This window comes from Sorghum bicolor, chromosome 5, assembly GCF_000003195.3.
Source record: "Sorghum bicolor cultivar BTx623 chromosome 5, Sorghum_bicolor_NCBIv3, whole genome shotgun sequence".
Lineage (NCBI taxonomy): Eukaryota > Viridiplantae > Streptophyta > Magnoliopsida > Poales > Poaceae > Sorghum > Sorghum bicolor.
The window spans coordinates 9,821,022-9,840,058 of record NC_012874.2 but is presented as its reverse complement, the minus strand read 5'-3'; the positions used below and the strand labels follow the sequence as shown (position 1 = coordinate 9,840,058).

Sequence of the window (19,037 nt, the reverse complement as noted above, 5' to 3'; positions counted from 1 at the left end):
AACAATGAACAATAAAAAGAGTAGTGGATGAGAGACAAATTGAAGAAGTGTAGCATTTCATGGCCAGATATCGGGTTCAATTTTGTAGCTTCTGATAAGCCTCTGAGATGTACACACTTTCCAGTAACTTTGCTGCTATTGTCATCATAAGAAAAGTCTTCTTCATCATGGTCATCATCATCGTCTTCAGTAGAGGAATAGCCACAATCTACTACAGCATAGTCAGATGCATAACTATTGGAACCTTCATCACTGTCGTCACTATCATTGTATTGATAGTTTTTGACTGAAGTCAGCAAGGGAAACCCTAGCCTATTTTTTTTCATTTTTTTTGATAATGCAAACCTGTTTAAATTCACTCCCATAGGGAGTCGAACCCAGGTCTGCTAGTGCTACTCAGGTGCTCTAACCACTAGGCTAGAGGCCCTTTCGCCATTGTATGGATAGTTGTAGGTAGCTTGGTTAACATGAAAGCAATCCATGCAGTCTCCCTCACAAGTGCACTAATCCAAACACCAGTCTACTTTGGCATACGCCAAAGCAAAGTCCAACATGCTCTCAACCTAGGTAGTCAATCCTATCAGCAGAAGGGATGTCCAGCCATAGCCAGACCAGTTGTTTAATGAAAAATCCAGAAGTGCCAGTATGGGTAGGAGATGCAATTAGTCTTTGATGCTCAGCCATCTCAGTGATGGCGACTCCATCTCCCACACCTCCAAGAGGCTGCATTTCTCAACCGTGTGGTCTTGCAGGGCCGGGTAGCTTGAGAAGTGGACAAATCTTGCACTCCACGCTATGCCATATAGATCTAGCCTTATTAGGTATGGTGAGAATAGGAGTAGCTCAGGTAGTGGAAACCATGGCGTCTCATCATCCTCATCATTGAAGATGTTGAGCGACAACCACTAGAAATGGCCAATCCAATGATGGACGAAGACCTCATCGTTGTTATCATTGAACATGTCGAACTTGATCTCACACATGTCGAGGGGGGAGCATGAGATCTTGTAGGATTGCAATATTCGGTGCACGAGACCACGAACTTGCCCCACATATGTCGTGGATGTGTCTCCCATTCATGTGTATAAAGCTTCTAGTAACTATGCAGCTCACCCTCTTGTAATTGCAGCCATAGACAACTGCACGAAGGAAGCATTTATCTAGGTTCAGCCAAAAAGTGTTTCATGCACATCATTAACTATGGAGGCTACTGGTAGAAGTGTTGCAAACACATCATTAACTATGGAGGTGGCTAGAAGTGTTGCAAGCTAACCATTAACTATGGGGCCTCGTAGGAGTGTTGCAAACACATCATTGACTATGGAGGCTGGTACTAGTAAGCCATATGATCGAAGGATCGCTGGACAGTCTAGCCTTTACCCAAATAGACCTATGGCTGCTACACATCTTTTGAGATGGTGGATCCATCAATAGCGCAAGGCTTCACAAACTATCAAAGAGCTAACATGCATGTGTGCCAGATGGAACTTCAAACACAAACTCGGTTCACAGTATGTGTAGCATGAACAATAAAATGTGTCATGCCCAGCACATCATATGGAGGCCACCTAATTGAAAAGGTTCCACTGACACTGCAAGACTTGTCTCAGCATCAGGTCGAGTAAAACTTGCATAGCCCTTTGTGCCCTCAAGTAGGTGTGCTTGGTTCATTGCTACATCAGGACATTGCAAATTGGTTTGAGAACTATTGGACACATTTTGGATACATCCTAGGTGTGTCTAAAGGGACAACATCACTTCTTCATATGGACAGAAGGGGAAACTATATGAGACCTTGAACTCAGGAATATTCTCAGCAGGACAGAATGCCTGACAGTTGGGTTCTAGTCAACCATGGACCAGTGCCAAATGGAAAATGTTGTATCCTTTGGATAAGCTTGTGAAAAAGGATATCTATGACACTAACACAAACCCAGCTGATTTTACTGTAATTAGTGACAAGAACAAGTATATGTTTGAGGTAGAGATGATTGTTGTAGATAGTTAGATTGATACAGTTAACTTTGTCAAGCAATTATAATTTGTAGAGGATAGAGGAAGGGTGAAAGGGCTTTGCTAAATCTTGTGCAAGGTAAAATACCTTGGGTCTCTTTTTCCCCCATTTAGCTGAACCACTTTGATGAACACATGCAGCTTTTCTTATTTTAGCTGGATGGTTCATGCAGGTTGTGCCAGACACAGATGGATGCGATGTTTCCTCGATGGAGGAGCAAAGTTACCGTACCTAGGTGCAGCCTCCAGTATATTGTTCGCAAATGTATATAGGCGAAGAGTTGATGCTAGGTGGCTGTGGAAAACCCCAGAAAAGTTTAGCTATTTTGTACAAGCACAAGAGAGGAACATGTGAGGCTGTTCTATGGCCATAGAATAGAAATGTGTAAGTACCAAAGGGGGGCTGTGTGGTTGTGCTATAAGTAAGAGTATAGGTGAACTGGTTCTGTCTCTGGGTGCTGTAAAGCTTCAGGCTGCCCTGACGATGCCTTGAAAGAATGGCTGAATGAGTTACGGTTCTCCGACGAGGCATGTTGTGATAGTAACCTGTTCTCGGACAGTGGGATCTACAGCTGTGCCAATGTTGAGTAGACAAGTCTGACCAAATGATTGAACGGTGCAGCAGCTTGTGGGTTGCATGGCTGGTGAGTGGCAAAGACAGAAGGCCTGTGCCAGCAATGGGAAGGAAACCCACAGTGGTAGAGGTGTTGCTGGTGTGTGTCCTTCAGGCAGGCTGCAGTTGCTGGCAAAGCAGAGTCTCCTGCTTACATTCAGTTCTAAGGATGAGTGCATTTGAATTATTAGTAGAAAGAAAACGCAGCTGGCGGGAATTCAGAAAGTTGTTCAGAGTGAATCATCAGAAGCCTAGCTGCCCACGTGGTGGCAAGCTAGCCAATCGAATGGCCGGTGGCGGATGCCTTTATAAGGAAGGAAGGGAGCATGTGGCGATGATGGGCGAGTTAGACGACACTAGGCACTCTGCAGTCTGCACTCTGAAAACCTCCCTGTCTGCCCGGCCCAGTCAAACAAGTCAGATAACAACATCATCATCTGGCAAGAGCTCAAGAAACCTACTGCTATCGACACAACACTGTGACATGGCATGGGTGGGGGCCTGGCGGCAGAGCCCACAAGTGGCTAGAGAACGCCGGAGCCACAACAGAGGGTTTTCATTATCAGATGTAAATATTTATCAGAGGTTATGGATAAATATATAGGACAAACATGATATATCAGAAATATTATACCAAATTAAAAATCAAATTACTTTGAAAAAAATCATAGAATTTGACATGAAACTATTTCTAAGCTATGAAACATCACTTGTTCATATATGAAAACAAAAATAAAACTCTACGAGTGTGAGATCATGACTTGGTGAATTTGAGTTGTCCACTTGGGAGGAGGAAAAACACGAAAAATTGGCCGATACCCAATTTTATCGGACCTCATAGATAGAACAGAAATTTCCGTGCATTTTGGCCGATAAAAAAACCCATGCCCTGGGCCAGGCCTTCAACGCATTCTCACTCTTCGGTGTGCGCGTGTCCCTTGCTGAGCTCGGCCGCGCGCTCTACTCACTCTACGTAATGCCCCACCTAGTGCATGCCTCTCCCACTCTGCCTCCTTCCTTCCATCCTTACTTCCTTGTAGCTGCGCCCAGCACAGCTCTCACGTAACAAGTTATTGTCTTGGCTTGGCTCTTGTCTCATGGCAGCAGCATACGATGCATAGAAAAAAATAGCGGGCTATAGCGACGTTATAGTGGCTCGAGAGACTCGACGCTAAGTTATTGCTCTTTGCGCCCCTCTGTCAACTTTGGCCACTATTGCATGCTATAGTGCTGCAGCGCTATTTCGTATTTTACCTAGTTATCATTGGCTTACTAATTTATTAGTTATTTTCTACTTATCATTTGCTACTAATTTGGTATTTTGGACAATTAAACATTGGATTTTAATGAACCATGTTGTAGTGTCATATTGGTAATGTTACCTAGACTTGTGAATCTTAGAAACATATTTGTGTTCACCAAATTCCATGTTTTTTTGCATCAATTAAAAGTTGCCGCTATTTTCAATAGCCTGCTATTTGAAACCATGGTATTATGTGTGTGCCGCGGCCATCATGTCCGTTGAGGGTATCGTCAAGGTCTCCATCCACTATGACATCTCCTACTTCACACCGGCGAAGCTCCATCAAGGTTTCTCACTGTCTTCTCTCCGGTTTCTTTCAGTTAAGCCTTCATTCCCTCCTCGGAACACCAAAAGAAATAATCTTTTCAGTTCTTTTCCATTCCCCACTATGTTAGTATAGTGTCTGTGTCTTTAACACTCGGAGTCAGTGAGAAACAAAACAAGAGGTTTTCTATGTGTAGTGTGGCCACTCCACACACAGTTATTTGTTATCATTTGTCTACTAGGCGTGTCATTGTCTTCAATCAGGCAGGCCTATGTAGGCAACGGCGATGAATAGCGTGTCACTGCCTAGCAATAGCAATAAGTAGAGTATACATCATGGATGCCAGTCCAGCCTATGCTCTAATGTTATTGTGGCAACCTCCACCGCACGCCGACGGATCAGCCAGTCCCATTTCGTAATAGTTTCGTGTAGCAGCATTGTTTTTTAGCAGTCGTTGATTTTTGAAGTATGATCGAAGTAATTGTGATCGGCTAGAAATTTGCTGTCAGATACTTCTTTTTTCTGCAAATATGCAAAAGGTTTGAGCATCATTGTCACTACGGTAGAAGAATTTGAGCATAGAAACGATGTGTTTCAAGTGCCCTAGGTGCTCAAGAGTTAGATCCGAAAAGCAGACCTCCCTAGCTGTCAGATACTTCTAAAAACAGAGCAGATTATTGGGGGTTTATGCAGGTCAAAGTCTTTATTATTATTATTATGATGAAATTACTCCTCCAAAATGTTCTGAGAGAAGATTAAACTTGTTGTCGTTGTTAAGAGGGATGTGTTTGTTTTTCATGACACGTCTTTCACATAAATTTAGTTTCTCTATATATAGGTGGACTGCAATACCCATATTATATTGTCCAATTTGGTGCACCTTGGTCTTTCAAGTAAAGCTGCTTTAATTTCTTGGGGACCCAGCACTTGGTTAGCAATATCTGCACATTTTTTCCATGACTATTCTTCACTAATATTCCATTGTATTTATTTATTTACATATCTATAATCTGTGTATGCAACTTTTGGCTATTTCTCAGCACAAGAAAGCAAACATGAAGGTAGCAGGAGAGTAGGATTGTTTATTCTATTCTATCACACGTAGACATGCTTCTTTGAAGTTTGTTTCCTAGAAACAACCATGTTAGTACTACATAGGAATAGTATAACAGCCCAGTGGTTAGGTTTCTTTAATACCCGATTTTAAGGACAAAATCAAATATACACCATATGTGAGTCTTAGAAGCGAAATCTCACATATAGCTACAAATAAGGGGTAATATCAAAAGACAATACATATATTATATAGCGTACATAATAAATCAGAGATAACCTTAGGTACCACACAATGGAAGATAACTCCAACTTCGGGTATTAACTCCTCTCTACACGATCCAAACTGACTGGTTGATCACAAGCCTGACACTCCTCCTGAAGTGTGGGCGAAATAGCAAAAGTGAGTCCATGTCGAACTCCACAAGTATAGTAACTAGATTGTATAGATCCTACAATCTCGTATCAAAGTGACATAAATAATGTAAAGCATTAAACAATAAATAAAGAACTAGTTTTAAACACTCTACAGAGGTTATACATCTTTACCCAGGAGTCATGATTTACCCTTTCGCCCGAGGTGATCATCCTCTTAACCCATTACTAAGGAAGGTCGGCAGGGATCACTATGAAGCATTTCAAAAGTTTGTCTAACATGTTAGGGCCGCAAGGTTTCCCGGGCACATAGATGTAGAGTCCCCCTTCAAAATGGCACAATGACGCGCAACCTATACACATAACGACAGAGGCCCCACTATACCCAAAATGGTAAGCCCCTCTAGCGCCCTTTCGCGTAACCTCTAACAAGCTAGAAAAAGTCTTTATACTGAGCTAAAGTCAGAGCCATTATAGCCCTCATGGTTGCACTGTTATCCCGGTGGTCACTTACAGACAAATCCTCAAGTTGCGAAAAAGGCTTTTTTATCATTTGTTGCTTAAACATTAATCAAGTCACAAGATCATGGTCACAGAAATAAGACCCAAATGCTATACTTGCCTTGATCCAAGTTTCTCTGCTGCTCTTGCTGATCCTACTGATTTTGCTGGTCCTGCTGGTCGTCAAGGGGCTCATCTTGGTCACTGAAGTAATGCTCACTGTCTATACTCGGTCACCAATCATCAACACACAAACAATCGAGACCACACATACACGGAGCAAACAAGACTATAATTAGAACAGTACACCATCAATATAAAAACAGTAAGAAAAGTTTATAAAATGATTCAACGCATCACTACGATCTCATAGACGTAAAGATCACAAAAATCAGAGCTAAAACAGAGAAGATATGAATTTTTCTAGGATTTCCTATAGAAAAATAATTAATTAAATAGGGCCACAAAAATAAAAAGTTTAAAACTGAGTAAACAGTATTACTAACATATAGATCTCGTAAAACGAATCTAACTCAATTTGAATGGGTCAAATCAGAGTTAAAACGAATATTTTATGACTAAGACAAACTCAGTGACATTTTGGTAATTTATGAAAACGTATTTTGAATAACACTTAGTAAATTTACGTTTTTAAAACGACAAAACGTATTCTGTAACGTCGTAACGGACCGTGGGTTATATTATAGAAAACCAGGGGGTCTCTTTAAGAAAATGTCCAGCCGAAGAGATATCGTCGGCTTACATCAACAATTGGATCTAGATTGGACTACCAGGATTAAAAGCTGGGGATGGAGAGAGAGGGTGCTGGCCGGCAACAGCAGCTCTGGCACAGTGGCGCCATGGCCGGTGGTGAGGAGTTCACCGGAGTTTGCAAATCCGATGATTTAGTGAATGATTTCCAACAGGAAAAACACAAGAAAGAGGAGACCAACGCGAACACACCGAAGCGCTTAATTCCAGAAATGAGGTCTCGGGATGAACCATGCAGGGCGGAGATCAATTTCCTGCATGGTTCGGTGAGGGTTAGCGATCAAACTAGAGCACGAGAGAAAGAAGGAGACGGCTTGGCGACCTCGCAGGAGCATTGTGAAGCTCGGCCAAGGCTCGAATCCGTAGGAACGGCAGCGAGTTGGAAACTCCACTACGGTGGGCGGAACTGCCGGCAAAGCGAGATCTGTTAGCAAGAAATTAGGGCTAGAGTGGCTCCTTGCATGGACTGTAGGGTAAAGGAGGGAGCAGTGAAGGGTCAAGAGGCTTTAGAAGGCTCGGTTGAGCACGGGTCGGTGTCCAGCCTCCTTACGGCGTAAGGTAGAAGAAGGCCGGGGTCGCTGCCAGGCGGGCACCGGTGGCAGCAAGACAGAAGTGAGGGGAAGGAAGGGCGCGGCCTGCTGTTGGGCTGAGTGTGTGCTGGGCTTGTGGGATGGGAGCTGGGCCTTTGGGCCAAAACTAGGGAGAGGGAGAGGTGCGCCACTCAGGGCAACAGGAAAAGAAGGAGAGATTTTCTTTTTTTCTTTTTATTTCAAAGCTTTTTCAAAACAATTTAAAATAATTTTGAAAACATTTTGACTTTTCTCAAATCCACATAGTGAAATAAAATATATGCTCCATTATGAATGCACAACCATGTTATTAATCCTATGATAAAGTTTATTTTAATGAAAATATTATTTTTCTTATGTTTCATGAGCACAAAATAACAAATTAAACTATTTTTCGTCTATTTCTAAAAGTTGCAAATTTTCGGGTGTTACATTTCCCTCCAAGGAAATATCCAAACAATGGAAGCTTGTTAAGGAATCCAAAGTTCAGTTCAGTGTATATTTAGAAACAGCATTGAAAGGATATGTACTTGTATGTTTCAAAGGAACTGGAATGTTGTGTATCCAGGAGGAAGTGGAGATGGATGGGCGGAGGGGGAGCAGAAAGGGCGGATGACGGCGGTGACAGTGGAGATCCGGAAGGAGTCCGGCAAGCTGGTGGCCATCAGAAGGCAGCGGATGACGGCGTTCAGGGCTGAAGGCTCTCAAAGCAAGCTCTGAAGCTTCCTTGGATTTCCTTGGAACTTGGTCCAGTGAAGTGAACTAGCTATAGCATCTCGCCTTGCTCAAGGCCCAGTAGTTCCAATTACTGGCCGAAGCACTGAATTGGATTTCAGGGCCTATGATTTGTCTACAGATTCAGTTCCTGATATCCCCTCTAAATCAATCATGCGTTGGCAAGTAAGCAAATAGAAAAATTTCACATCTGTCTGCGTTAATCTCAGCTCTATTCTGTGTCGCTTTTGGTCGCATTGCTAGCAGCGTTTGTTGATGGATTTTGTTCTATATGTGATAGTGTTCTATATATCTGATGACAGATAACGACACATGCGTTGTTTTGTTTTTTTTTAACGAGAAATTCATGGCCATTCCAAAGCAAAGTTTAAAATAGTGGGCTATTGAAAATAGTGGCAACATTTTTGGGCAGCTATGCAACTATAACGGTGCTATGACAGATAGTATTTTTATAACAAATATATAAAAAATATGAGTAATTGATGAAAAAGATATGGTAAATATAAATTTTGATGAATAAAAATATGTTGTCATAAGTGTAGGTAACATTACTAAATACCAATGTGACATTACAACATGGTTCATGAAAACTTAATTCTCCAAAATACCAAATTAGTTGCAAATCATAAATGATAATCTAGTCTAAGATGGAGTATTGAGAGTCACACTAAAAAGATTTATCGTAACGGCGCTATAGCGAGTAATAGCGGAGAAAGTTATCATAGCAAATACAACTTAGCAGCGCTATAGCGCGTAATAGCGGTGAAAGTTGTGATAGCGTAAAAAATACAAATAGCTTAGCGGCAAGCTGCCGCTATTCATTTCATTGTTCCGAAGCAACGTCACCTAACTCATGTAAAACATGGTGAGATGGCGGAAGAAGATCATACTAACAAGTGGTGATCCTAGCATCCAAACGCAGGGCCTGCCGGAGCCCATGACATGAACATGGGTGACTCTGGCGATGGCCAGATGCGGGCGCGCGCGTCAGGTGGCCGTAGAGAGGAAGTGGCTGGAGGACCCCCACGTGGGGTAGACGGTGGCATCAGTGCCCGCCCGGCGGGCGGCATCCAGGCACTCAGTTGTGTCACGCTGGCCGACGCGTGTGTCTCTATCGCTGATGCCAAACCGGGCATGTCATCTGTTTAGCCATGCGTGCTAGCCGTCAACCCAGCTCCTGAATTCCAGGCTTCTAGCATTGTGGCCATTGTCTTAGAGCACATGAGCCTTTTGGCTTGCCATGGGTGTGCAAGACATGGAGGGGAGGTGGCACGCCAAAGTGATCACGATGGCGGTGGCATGCCATAGCTTGCGGATGAATATGGCGCATGGCACATCGTAGCCGTTGGGCATGTTTGTTGTTTGCCTATTTATGTTGCAAAAGATGGGTCACGGAAAGGCAGTAGGTTGGTCGCCCAAAAATCTCTCGTCTTCTTTGCGTTGGCATGCGTGTGCAGGTGATCATGCTCGGCTCCGGCGAGCACTGCAGTTCTGTCAGTGGCTGAACTGGTTTGGTATCAAAAGGAAGACAAGCTCTTCATCCAACTTGAGAGAACAAGGAGGAGGGGGACAACACACGATGGATTCCTGACATGGCAGCACTACTCGCAAGACCAACGCATGTTCAGAGAGGGGCCAACCTGTGGCTATTATGTGATTGGTAGTGCCTGTGTCAAATGTTTATTAACCCATTGTGTGTGGTTGTCTTCATTCTTATCTCTGAGCCAGTACATAAGGTAAGACTATCTCTCAACTTGTACAATGCTATACAAGTCCTTGTAAAAAACACTATGCAAGCGGGCACATAAGGATTGGTTAAACCCATTGTGTGTGTTTGTCTTCTTTCTTTGTCTCTCATGAGCTAGTGCACAAGGTAAGACTATCTCAACTTGTACAAAGCTACGCAAGCTGACGCATGAGAATTGGAGCAAGTGCAAGGATGCCTAATATATGCAATGCATTGAGTAATCATGATTGATCATCGACATCTATATCCACATTTTTTAAGGGAAAGATGGGGTGCATTGAAAAGTACCCTACCGATCCAAGACTTTGATTTCACTCTTGATATTTTGCCTCTTAACCATTTTGGAAGGAAAAGTATAATGGTTAATATAGTCTTGTATACTATCATGCCATGTAATCTTGAGAAGTTTGGATGAGCATGGTCGTTCGGTCAAATTGTATCTATAATCGATAGGAATGAGTGGTGTCTAAGACTATGAGTCATGCGTTATGATCGGAAACACAACACCTAAGAGTTGGAGGATGGCCCAACACTGGTTTAATTTGGATGTGTGCACTAACCTTAAGAGATTCTAGAATATCTTGGAAGCAAGACCATAATGTCGTAGCTTGTTTTCCTTCTCATCAACTAAAAAAGGAATCCAACAATTAGGAAACAACTCTTCTCAATTAGGATAGAACCATAGTAAAGAAAACCAAAGTACAAAACAAAACAATGGACATACCTCTGTACTTGATCTGCAACCAATCCTGCAATCACGGCGTCGATGTCCTCCAAATCCAGCAGCTTCAGTCGGTGGTCAACATCTTTGACTCCGACGTCCCTCTTGAAACAGGACGGCCATGGTTGCTGCAGTTAGTGATGCAAATTGAATGTTGCAAACTGTAATAGGAAAGGTTAAGTGAAAGAAAATGGTCATCATGCATCGACATTGGCATGTGCTTGTACGGTCCCTACCATGGCGGTTGGCCCCCATAGTGAGAAATGGCTGGGGAGTTGACGCAGTGGGGAAGATGAAGGAGTAGTTACGGCTCGGGGGCACAACGATGTGTTGTGCAACCACCAGGCAACTAGGGGCAGCCGTCTGCCGGCTGGCAAGTAGCTATGGCTGTGACCACAGTCGCAGCCTACCCTACCACTGCGGGCAGCATCATGCAGCATGCCGGTGTGGGGGTAGCAGCTTGCGGGGTGGACGTGTAGTTGCCATGCCGTGCGGCCCTCCATGAGCAGTGAGTTTGTGTGGTGTTCTCATGGCCGCCAGTAGGAGGGGACCGAGAGGGGCGGGGTGGGAAATGAATGGATGGGGGGCGGGATTGGCTTAAATACCTAGGGTTTGCTTTAATTGGGCCAGGCTACTTAGATATTGGGCCAGGACATGTATTTGGACCTCTAGGTATAAAGCTAGTTACTTTAGAGGCATTAATCTAGTCCATGATTTAGCTTTGGGTAAAATTAAGATACCACCTAGAGTTCGTATGCTTTTGTGGCTACTCATTAACAATAAAGTTCTCAATAGAGATAACTTAGCAACAAGAAGGAAAGTAGAAGATGAGAGTTTTTTTTGTTATGTGAAAGAATCCAATCAGCATCTCTTTTTTGAGTGGGCTGTCGCTAAACAGTGCTAGCTATTGTCTCAGTGAGTGAAAACATAGTTGACATAGGTAAATTTTGGCTCAATGGTAAAGAAATGGTCTTGTGGAAGTTGTTACCGAGGAAGTTGTCTGGTATATATGGTCTTGTTTGGTTGAGTGGCTAACTCCTAACTAGGCTCCAAGAAGCCAATTTCCACCTGCTTGGTTGCCTATAAACAGACTGAAACCTAGCTCCGCGAAGCCACTTTGAGCTCTTAGCTAGCTTTAGAAGAACATGGAGGGTGGCTGCTCTTTCTTGGCTAGGCCCTAGCTAGCCCTCCCTAGTCTTCATGTCAATCCCCTCTCCAACTCTATATTGTTCGCATATCTGACCTTCCCTAGTGAGACAGGAGACCTCGGGTGGCCTGTGTCAACCCCCCTAACACCACCACAGCCACCTCTCTGGTGTGACAGGAGACCTCTGGTGGCCGGCCTCCCATGGCCGTGGGTTGAGCTTCCCTCCTCCATGGCTACGGGCGGAACTTGAAGATGGAAGGGATAGGAGTTTGGCATGGAGATGGAGGGGATATGAATTGGGCATGGAGAGCACCGAGTTAATTTATTGGGACAGTTCTGGGACCAGCATACCTTGTGGATGCGTCCTTCCCAGATGCAAGGAACTGCTCGTCCGGTGCATTGGGGATGAGCTGCTCACCATGTGGGTGGATGCAATTCTAGGGAGAATTAGGTGTATGACCCTAGGAAAAACTTGTCCTAGTTATGTGGTCCACTTTTTTTGAATTTGGCTCTGTGGCCTCAAAACAAAATTTATTTGGTATATATATAAGGATGCATTTTCCATACTCCCAAAAGTAATTACTCCCATCTTCAATAAACACATTACTTATGTATTCATACTTGTTTATCGATTTGAGTATGTTCATATACTTATATTAAGATACTCTAGATCTTACCATACGAAAAATTTTCAAAGAAAATCATATTTTTTTTAATATATTACTAAAATGCCACTACTGTAGTATATATAATAAGTATAACCACATACTCTATGTATGCATGCATACTTAACATATATACTACCTTAGATAGTTTAGTATGATCATATACTTCGTCTACATACACTTCATCGAGCCATATACGCCCTAAATCTAGAGATATACACATGGGAGTAACTACTACTGGGAGTAAAAAGAAATTATCCTTATATATATATATATATATATATATATATATATATATATATATATATATATATATATTCTCACATTTTCATTCGAAAGCACACCTGACCCGGCCTTCCACTTCCTGCATGCCAGATCCAGAGTCCACATCTTAACCATCGCTTTGCCAAGATGGTCCTCACAGACGAACTTGATGGAGCCTCCTTCAGTGCAACAAATGGTCTCGTGCATCTTCAGCACCACCATGAATTCATCCCCCTCTCTAGGGCGAATCTCACACCCACGGGATAGGGTGATGACCTCCATGACAGAGTTCCCAGTGTGTGAGTTGTAGTACACCGCGGGGCAGGCCCAGCAAGAGGTTGGCCTAGAATACCGTGTCGTATCGCCATCAAGAGAGAACACCACGTCCGCTGAGAGGGGGGCAGGAGGCTCCAAGAAGTGCTTCTCCTATGTCTCCCATGGGACATTGATATCTGACACTAGGTTCAACCTCGTCGCTAGAGTGCATAGGCAGAGGTAACAGTCATACTACTGAAGATCCGACACATCAGCCTTGACAGAGCTCGGCTGCTGCGGATGGGCCAGAAATGGAAGGAAGGCAGTCCAGTAGGGTGTGCAGGCCCAACCCGAGAGTGAAAGGCCCAACATGGCTTGCCTAGATTGTAGTATAAGGAGAGAAGAGAAGGGAGAGGACGATGAAAATTGTAAACACTTCAACTATTTCATGCAATAGAACTTTGTGTTGCCTATCCCATCTAGTTCAATTTCTTTCTTCTTCCCCTTTCTGCTAACAATTTGGTATCGGAGGCTCTTCTCCAATCCTCTCTCCTTCCTCGCCATCCTCTGATCCCTTTCCTTCATGCTAGATTCTGTCACTGCCGTGGCTCATGACCACTACACTCATCAGCAGCACGCGTTCGGTGTTATGGATCCCAACCTGAAGATCATCCTCGAGAAGCTCGACCAGTTTGGCCATGGTCTCAACAACCATGATGCCCTGCTAGATCAGTGCTTCTCCAACTTCAAGCACAATCTCACTATGCATGATAGCCTCGTCGACCACTGCATCACCGATTTGGAGTCATCACGCTCTGCACCTGTCAAGGTCACCTACAAGTCACCTACAACTCTCATGCCTCCGACAACACCATGCACCTCTCCAATGACTGTAATGCTAGGGTGACCATGCTGGAAGTGATGGTTGCGGACATTGGATCCTGGCGTCTGGAGTTGGAAGGCGTCGTCGACGACATCAAACTCTAGGTGAAGAACATGGTGAAGAACTTCAACCATGCAGTCTTTGACACATTGTCAAACTGCCCAGGGCTTGTAGTAGGATCAATCATTTATACCTAGAAAACTCAATAGATCGTATACACATGGCACACATGCCTAAGTTCGAATAACAAGCATAAACAATAGATCCATGTCGATAAATACAAGGAAACCTCACTTAAGAGATCATGTTACACACGCCACTGAAGTTACATCATTAATGCTATGTATACAAAGATTTAGCCTATTTTGCACTACCAGCCATTCAATACTTGCATGAGGAGGGTTCTTCGGCTTCAACAAAACCTGCAGTGGAATATTATGTTGTTAGAAATCTTGCAAATGTCATGGGATTTTTAGCAAAACAGATTTACTTCATCATATAAATAAAGCATTTTAGGACAATCACTAAGAACTGTATTCTTTTCATGTGCCATATATTACTTGAGAACATAAGGTCATTGTTTTCAAAATAGCAAATAAATTTGGGAGCTAGACTATTATATTAATTGTTTACAAAATTCTATCAAACAGGAACAAAAAATGATTCTGAACAGAAAAGTATTAAACCGAACAGTTGGCAAAAGGAAAGCATTATACCTTCAATTGCTTCCCTGGGAGTCTTTGGAGCCAAGGCCAATGCTCTTTCAGAATCAGTTGGCACCCTTGCCAGATTTCTTTGTGATATAAAATAAAGATGCTTGAGGAAAACCTTCTTAATCTAGAAAATGGATAGATCGATAGAAAACATTAGATCCACTTTACAACTAGAAAAACCTTCTGGGACTGCTTATACGGAAGAACAAATAGAAAAGATTGGTACATCCCTCACTAGCGCAGTAAAAAAAATATAGGCTAATATTCCTATAAGCTCTAATGAAATCAGTGATACCTAAATGCATACCGCTGCATTTGAATTAATGATTATCATTCAAACCAGTAAATAGAAGTTTAGTAACAAACAGCGGGTGCAGACCTGGGGAAAAAATTGATGGGGGCGCTCCCTGGGACCAATGCGGATGTAGCCAGAGACGAAGACAAACATTAGTGCATTCCATACACAACAAAACAACAAAATTTAAGGGACCAAAGGGAAAGAAAGTCACGATAACTACCTGCACGAACGGGATTACTGCTCTTCATGCCACCTTTCGTCCGCACCGGATCCGCCCCACGCGCTACTGCTCACCATCCATTAACTTGATCCAGGCTGGCCATCATAGATCCTGTCCATCCGCCGACTAGCAAGCAAGATGCCAAGCAATGGTGGTGACGGAGGGCCAAGAGGTCGCCGTAGACGCTGCCGCTGCCAGGCGCAGCAAGCCATGGCGCCGCAGCTGAAGTAGATACGAACAAAGGCAGACTCCGTTGCTGAGAGCCCCACGCCGACGAGTTTGAGACAGAGAAGGACAGAAGATAGGCGAGGCGGAGGCGGCTGCTCCTGTGGAGTAAGCGACGGCAAGCGAGGCTAGGGTTTGGGGCACACCGCTTATATGTGTCTGCGAGCAAAACCCGCCTGCTTCTGGGCCGGCTGAAAGACCAGCGCAGCCCAGGCCCAGGTTGGCTGCATGCCTTAGTTTTGGGCGCTTATTGAATTGACTTTCGGTACTACTAGCGCCCGGACGTCCGATCTGGGCACTAGAGTCTGGACGCCGGGTCTTCATACGCGACCCCACCTGTCCCCGCATGGAGAAGAAGAAAGCGCTATTGTATGGGCGCCGGGTCTTCGTACATGACCCCACTTGCCCCTGCATGGAGAAGAAAAAAAGTAGAGATGCAAACACACCCCGCTCAGAGTAGAAAAAGAAATCGCCCCATCCTTCTGTCCCTGCGTAAGGAACTCGTTCTGCCCCCCAAATGCACGAGATCTGCCTGCCGCCAACCTCATCAACCCCCAGCACATCCGCCCCGTCCGAAGCTCGCTCCCACAGCTCCCCCCAGCTCACCTCCCCAGCTTGAGATGCAACAGTAGGATGAAGCAGCAGTACCATGAACATGTTGTTGCAATATCACCGAATAAGTTACTGCAACAACAGGTTGAAGCTGTTCGAAACACCATGATCATGTTATTGCAACAACATAGAATGAACTGCTGCAACAATGGGTTGAAGCAGTTGAAACACTATGAACATATATATTGCAACAACAAAAATAGATAACAACTCCGAGATTGTGATGATGAAGTTGAAACATCTTGAATGTATTGTTCCAACAACAAGGAAAAATAGCTGAAATATTAAGCTGCAGCATCTGAAACACCAAGAAGATATTATTACAATAACACCAAACATGTTGAAACACACGTGCAACAATTACTACAACATGTAGATTGAAGCAAATGAAAACATACTGCAAAACATCTAAAAAAGCAGTACTACAACATTGATTGAAACCTACTGCAACATCAAGAGAGAACCATTGCAACAATGAGATGTGTACCTGAGAGCTCACCGAAACCCTAGCCATTATCGTATCCCTTAGATCCAAATCCAGATGAGGAGTAGAAGGAGGTGGACGACGAGGGCGAGGAGAAGGTAGAGGAGAGCTTGGTCTAGAGGGAGGAAAAAGAGGAAGAAGTTGAGATCCACATGAGGACCCCAGCTACCTTGCCGAAAGTTGCCGTTGTTGCTCTCCTCTCCGGATGCATGGAGGTCGCAGCGAGGAAGAGAGAGCAGGGGGAAGGTGTGTGGCTCAAGCCACCGCCATCGCCCTCACTCCGGTGGAATAGAGGACATGGAGGTCGCAGAGGTGAGGGAGGAAGGAAGGGAGGGAGTGGTGGCTCACGGCCATCGTGGCGTGGAGAGCACATAGCAAAGGGAGGCGCACGGGATATGCGGCAGGAGCAGCGGCGTGCGGGCGCATAGGCACGGGCAGCAGGAACGGCGGGGGAGTAGCAAGGAGAGAGCGGAAAAGGTGGAGATGGAAGGTGGACAGGATAAGCGGTGGAGTGGTTGCCCACGCGTCTATCCTGGTCGCCCACACATTTGTCCGATGGGGTCGGACGACCGTAAGGTAGCATTACCAATTGACTTTTTCTGCCGGCGGCACCAGCACGCATATAAAAAATGCATATTATTCTGTCGGTTGACCAAAAACCGACACAAAAATATATTACCCTATCGGTTTTCAATTTTTTTTTCTGTTAGTTCTCGGGCCTGATAGAATTATTGTCTATTTCTCTATCGGTAGGTGATAAACCAACAGGAACATTTTAGTTTCCAGTAGTGCAGCTCAATGAGTTTTGTCAGAGTCAAGTAGGGACAAAACCTGATCAGATACAAATGGGTATAAGTGATCCTGCATTATGCCCCATATCGCATATTTTATTCTCTTTATTAGAACCGGATACGGAGAATATTGATACATGTTTCATACACATATAAAAAATCCAACTTCGATTATTCGGGTTCAGATATGGTTGATATTAAATTTTCAGATTCAAATATAGACTATTCATATAAGGTTTTAACCCATTCGGGCAGGACAAATATCGGTAAACATCCATCCTATTTTCATCCTAAGAATCAAGGTCTAAAAAGGTTTGGACTTATAAAGTAGATTCTAGTTTTACTGTATTTTGGCACATGTTTAATAGACCAATGCTTCACATGGCCTATTTTTCAATACCCGCCTGACCGACAAATACTGCTCAACGCCCATCCACGATCTAGTCCACATTGCCCAACCATGTTTCACATTGGGTCAATCCTTCAAAAGAAGAACGACAAGCTAAGATTGCAGTGGGCAACATTAGAGATCTTCGCCAAGCATGAGATGCTTAGTTTGTTGCTTCAACTTGTATTTTAGTTGTTTACCCATTGAGAGTAGGTTTTAATCAGTCAGACACTAGCTAGAACTATAATATGGAATGGTTAAGTGCATAACTTATGAAGGGACCAAAATAAAAATCCTATTTGTAAGAAACTCGTGCATCTGAAGAGATGCTTCAATTTACATAGTTGTGAAGAAGTTGCTAAGAAACTTCTCAATAAGTATTGGTCTCCCACCAAAGGGAAGCACTGAAGGAAGCACCATTGGAAAACTCTAGGATCCAACAATTCCTTTCATAAAGATATAGTATCCCTCCACTTGAAAGAAATATCTGGAGCTCAAACATGTGGGTTTCAAGTCATTGTCTAATCACGATAATGTACTACCGATGCCCTATTTGTAAAATTAGTTTATATATGAGAAATGGTTCCATAAACTGAAACCAAAAGAAAGTCTTAAACCCATAATAAATATTTTCCTCAACTGGATCTACGAAAAAATTTCCATAAAAATTCATAAACAAAAAAAATATTTGTTTTACTATTATTTAGAACTGTACGAATACTGTGTGCAAGAATGGTCCCTCACATAGTTTTTTTTTATGTAGGGTATGCTGTGATGGTTGAATCCACTTTCCCCTTTTGAAATATCGAGGTTCTCTCCCCTTCTCATTTCCTCCACCTCACTCACCCTCCCTAGTATCTAGACCTAGATAGTCGCCATAGATCGTGACCTCCCGCCATCGAATTCACTAGTTAGGTGCTAGCATCAGTAAAGGCTATATTTTCTGCTCCTCTCTATCATGCCAGCCTCTTTTTCCCCTCTATAACAATCTCTCTATGTGATTCCTTTCTCTCTTGCATAGATCTATTGGCAGCCAAAGCAAGGGAGTCGCTAGAGGCCTCAAGCTCCTTGATTTCACTGGAGGTGGTGCTAGAAGATGGTAAGAGATTTGTCTACCATGTTTTTTCTTTTGGTTCCCATCTTTATCTATACCCCTCTCATAAGCTCTCTATGGGATCCCTTGTTCTCTCTAACATATAGATCTATTTGCGGTAGGAGCGAACGGGTTATAGTAAACCACAGCCTCCCTTCTGAATTTCGTCGAGCTAGAGTGAGCAGACAGTATATACTCTTTGCATTCCTCAATCTCTCTAGCTTTTGCCAAGATCCCTTGTCCCTCCTTTCTCTAAGGGCATGTTTGATTTCTTGCTCCGGCCAACATGGCCAGGTGGCCTAGCTATGGCCAGCTTAAGCCCAGCTCCCATGG

At 43.6% G+C, this 19,037-nt stretch overlaps 2 long non-coding RNA genes across 2 annotated transcripts; both read right to left on the bottom strand.

The window, feature by feature from the left end:
• On the bottom strand, positions 14,119–15,861 carry LOC110435231. Its single transcript, XR_002452840.1, has 4 exons — positions 15,112–15,861; positions 14,973–15,000; positions 14,597–14,717; positions 14,119–14,302 (listed from the first exon to the last, which is right to left on the bottom strand). It is a non-coding gene; the product is annotated as an uncharacterized LOC110435231 (long non-coding RNA).
• LOC110435261 lies at positions 15,995–16,766 on the bottom strand. Its single transcript, XR_002452876.1, has 2 exons — positions 16,436–16,766; positions 15,995–16,246 (listed from the first exon to the last, which is right to left on the bottom strand). It is a non-coding gene; the product is annotated as an uncharacterized LOC110435261 (long non-coding RNA).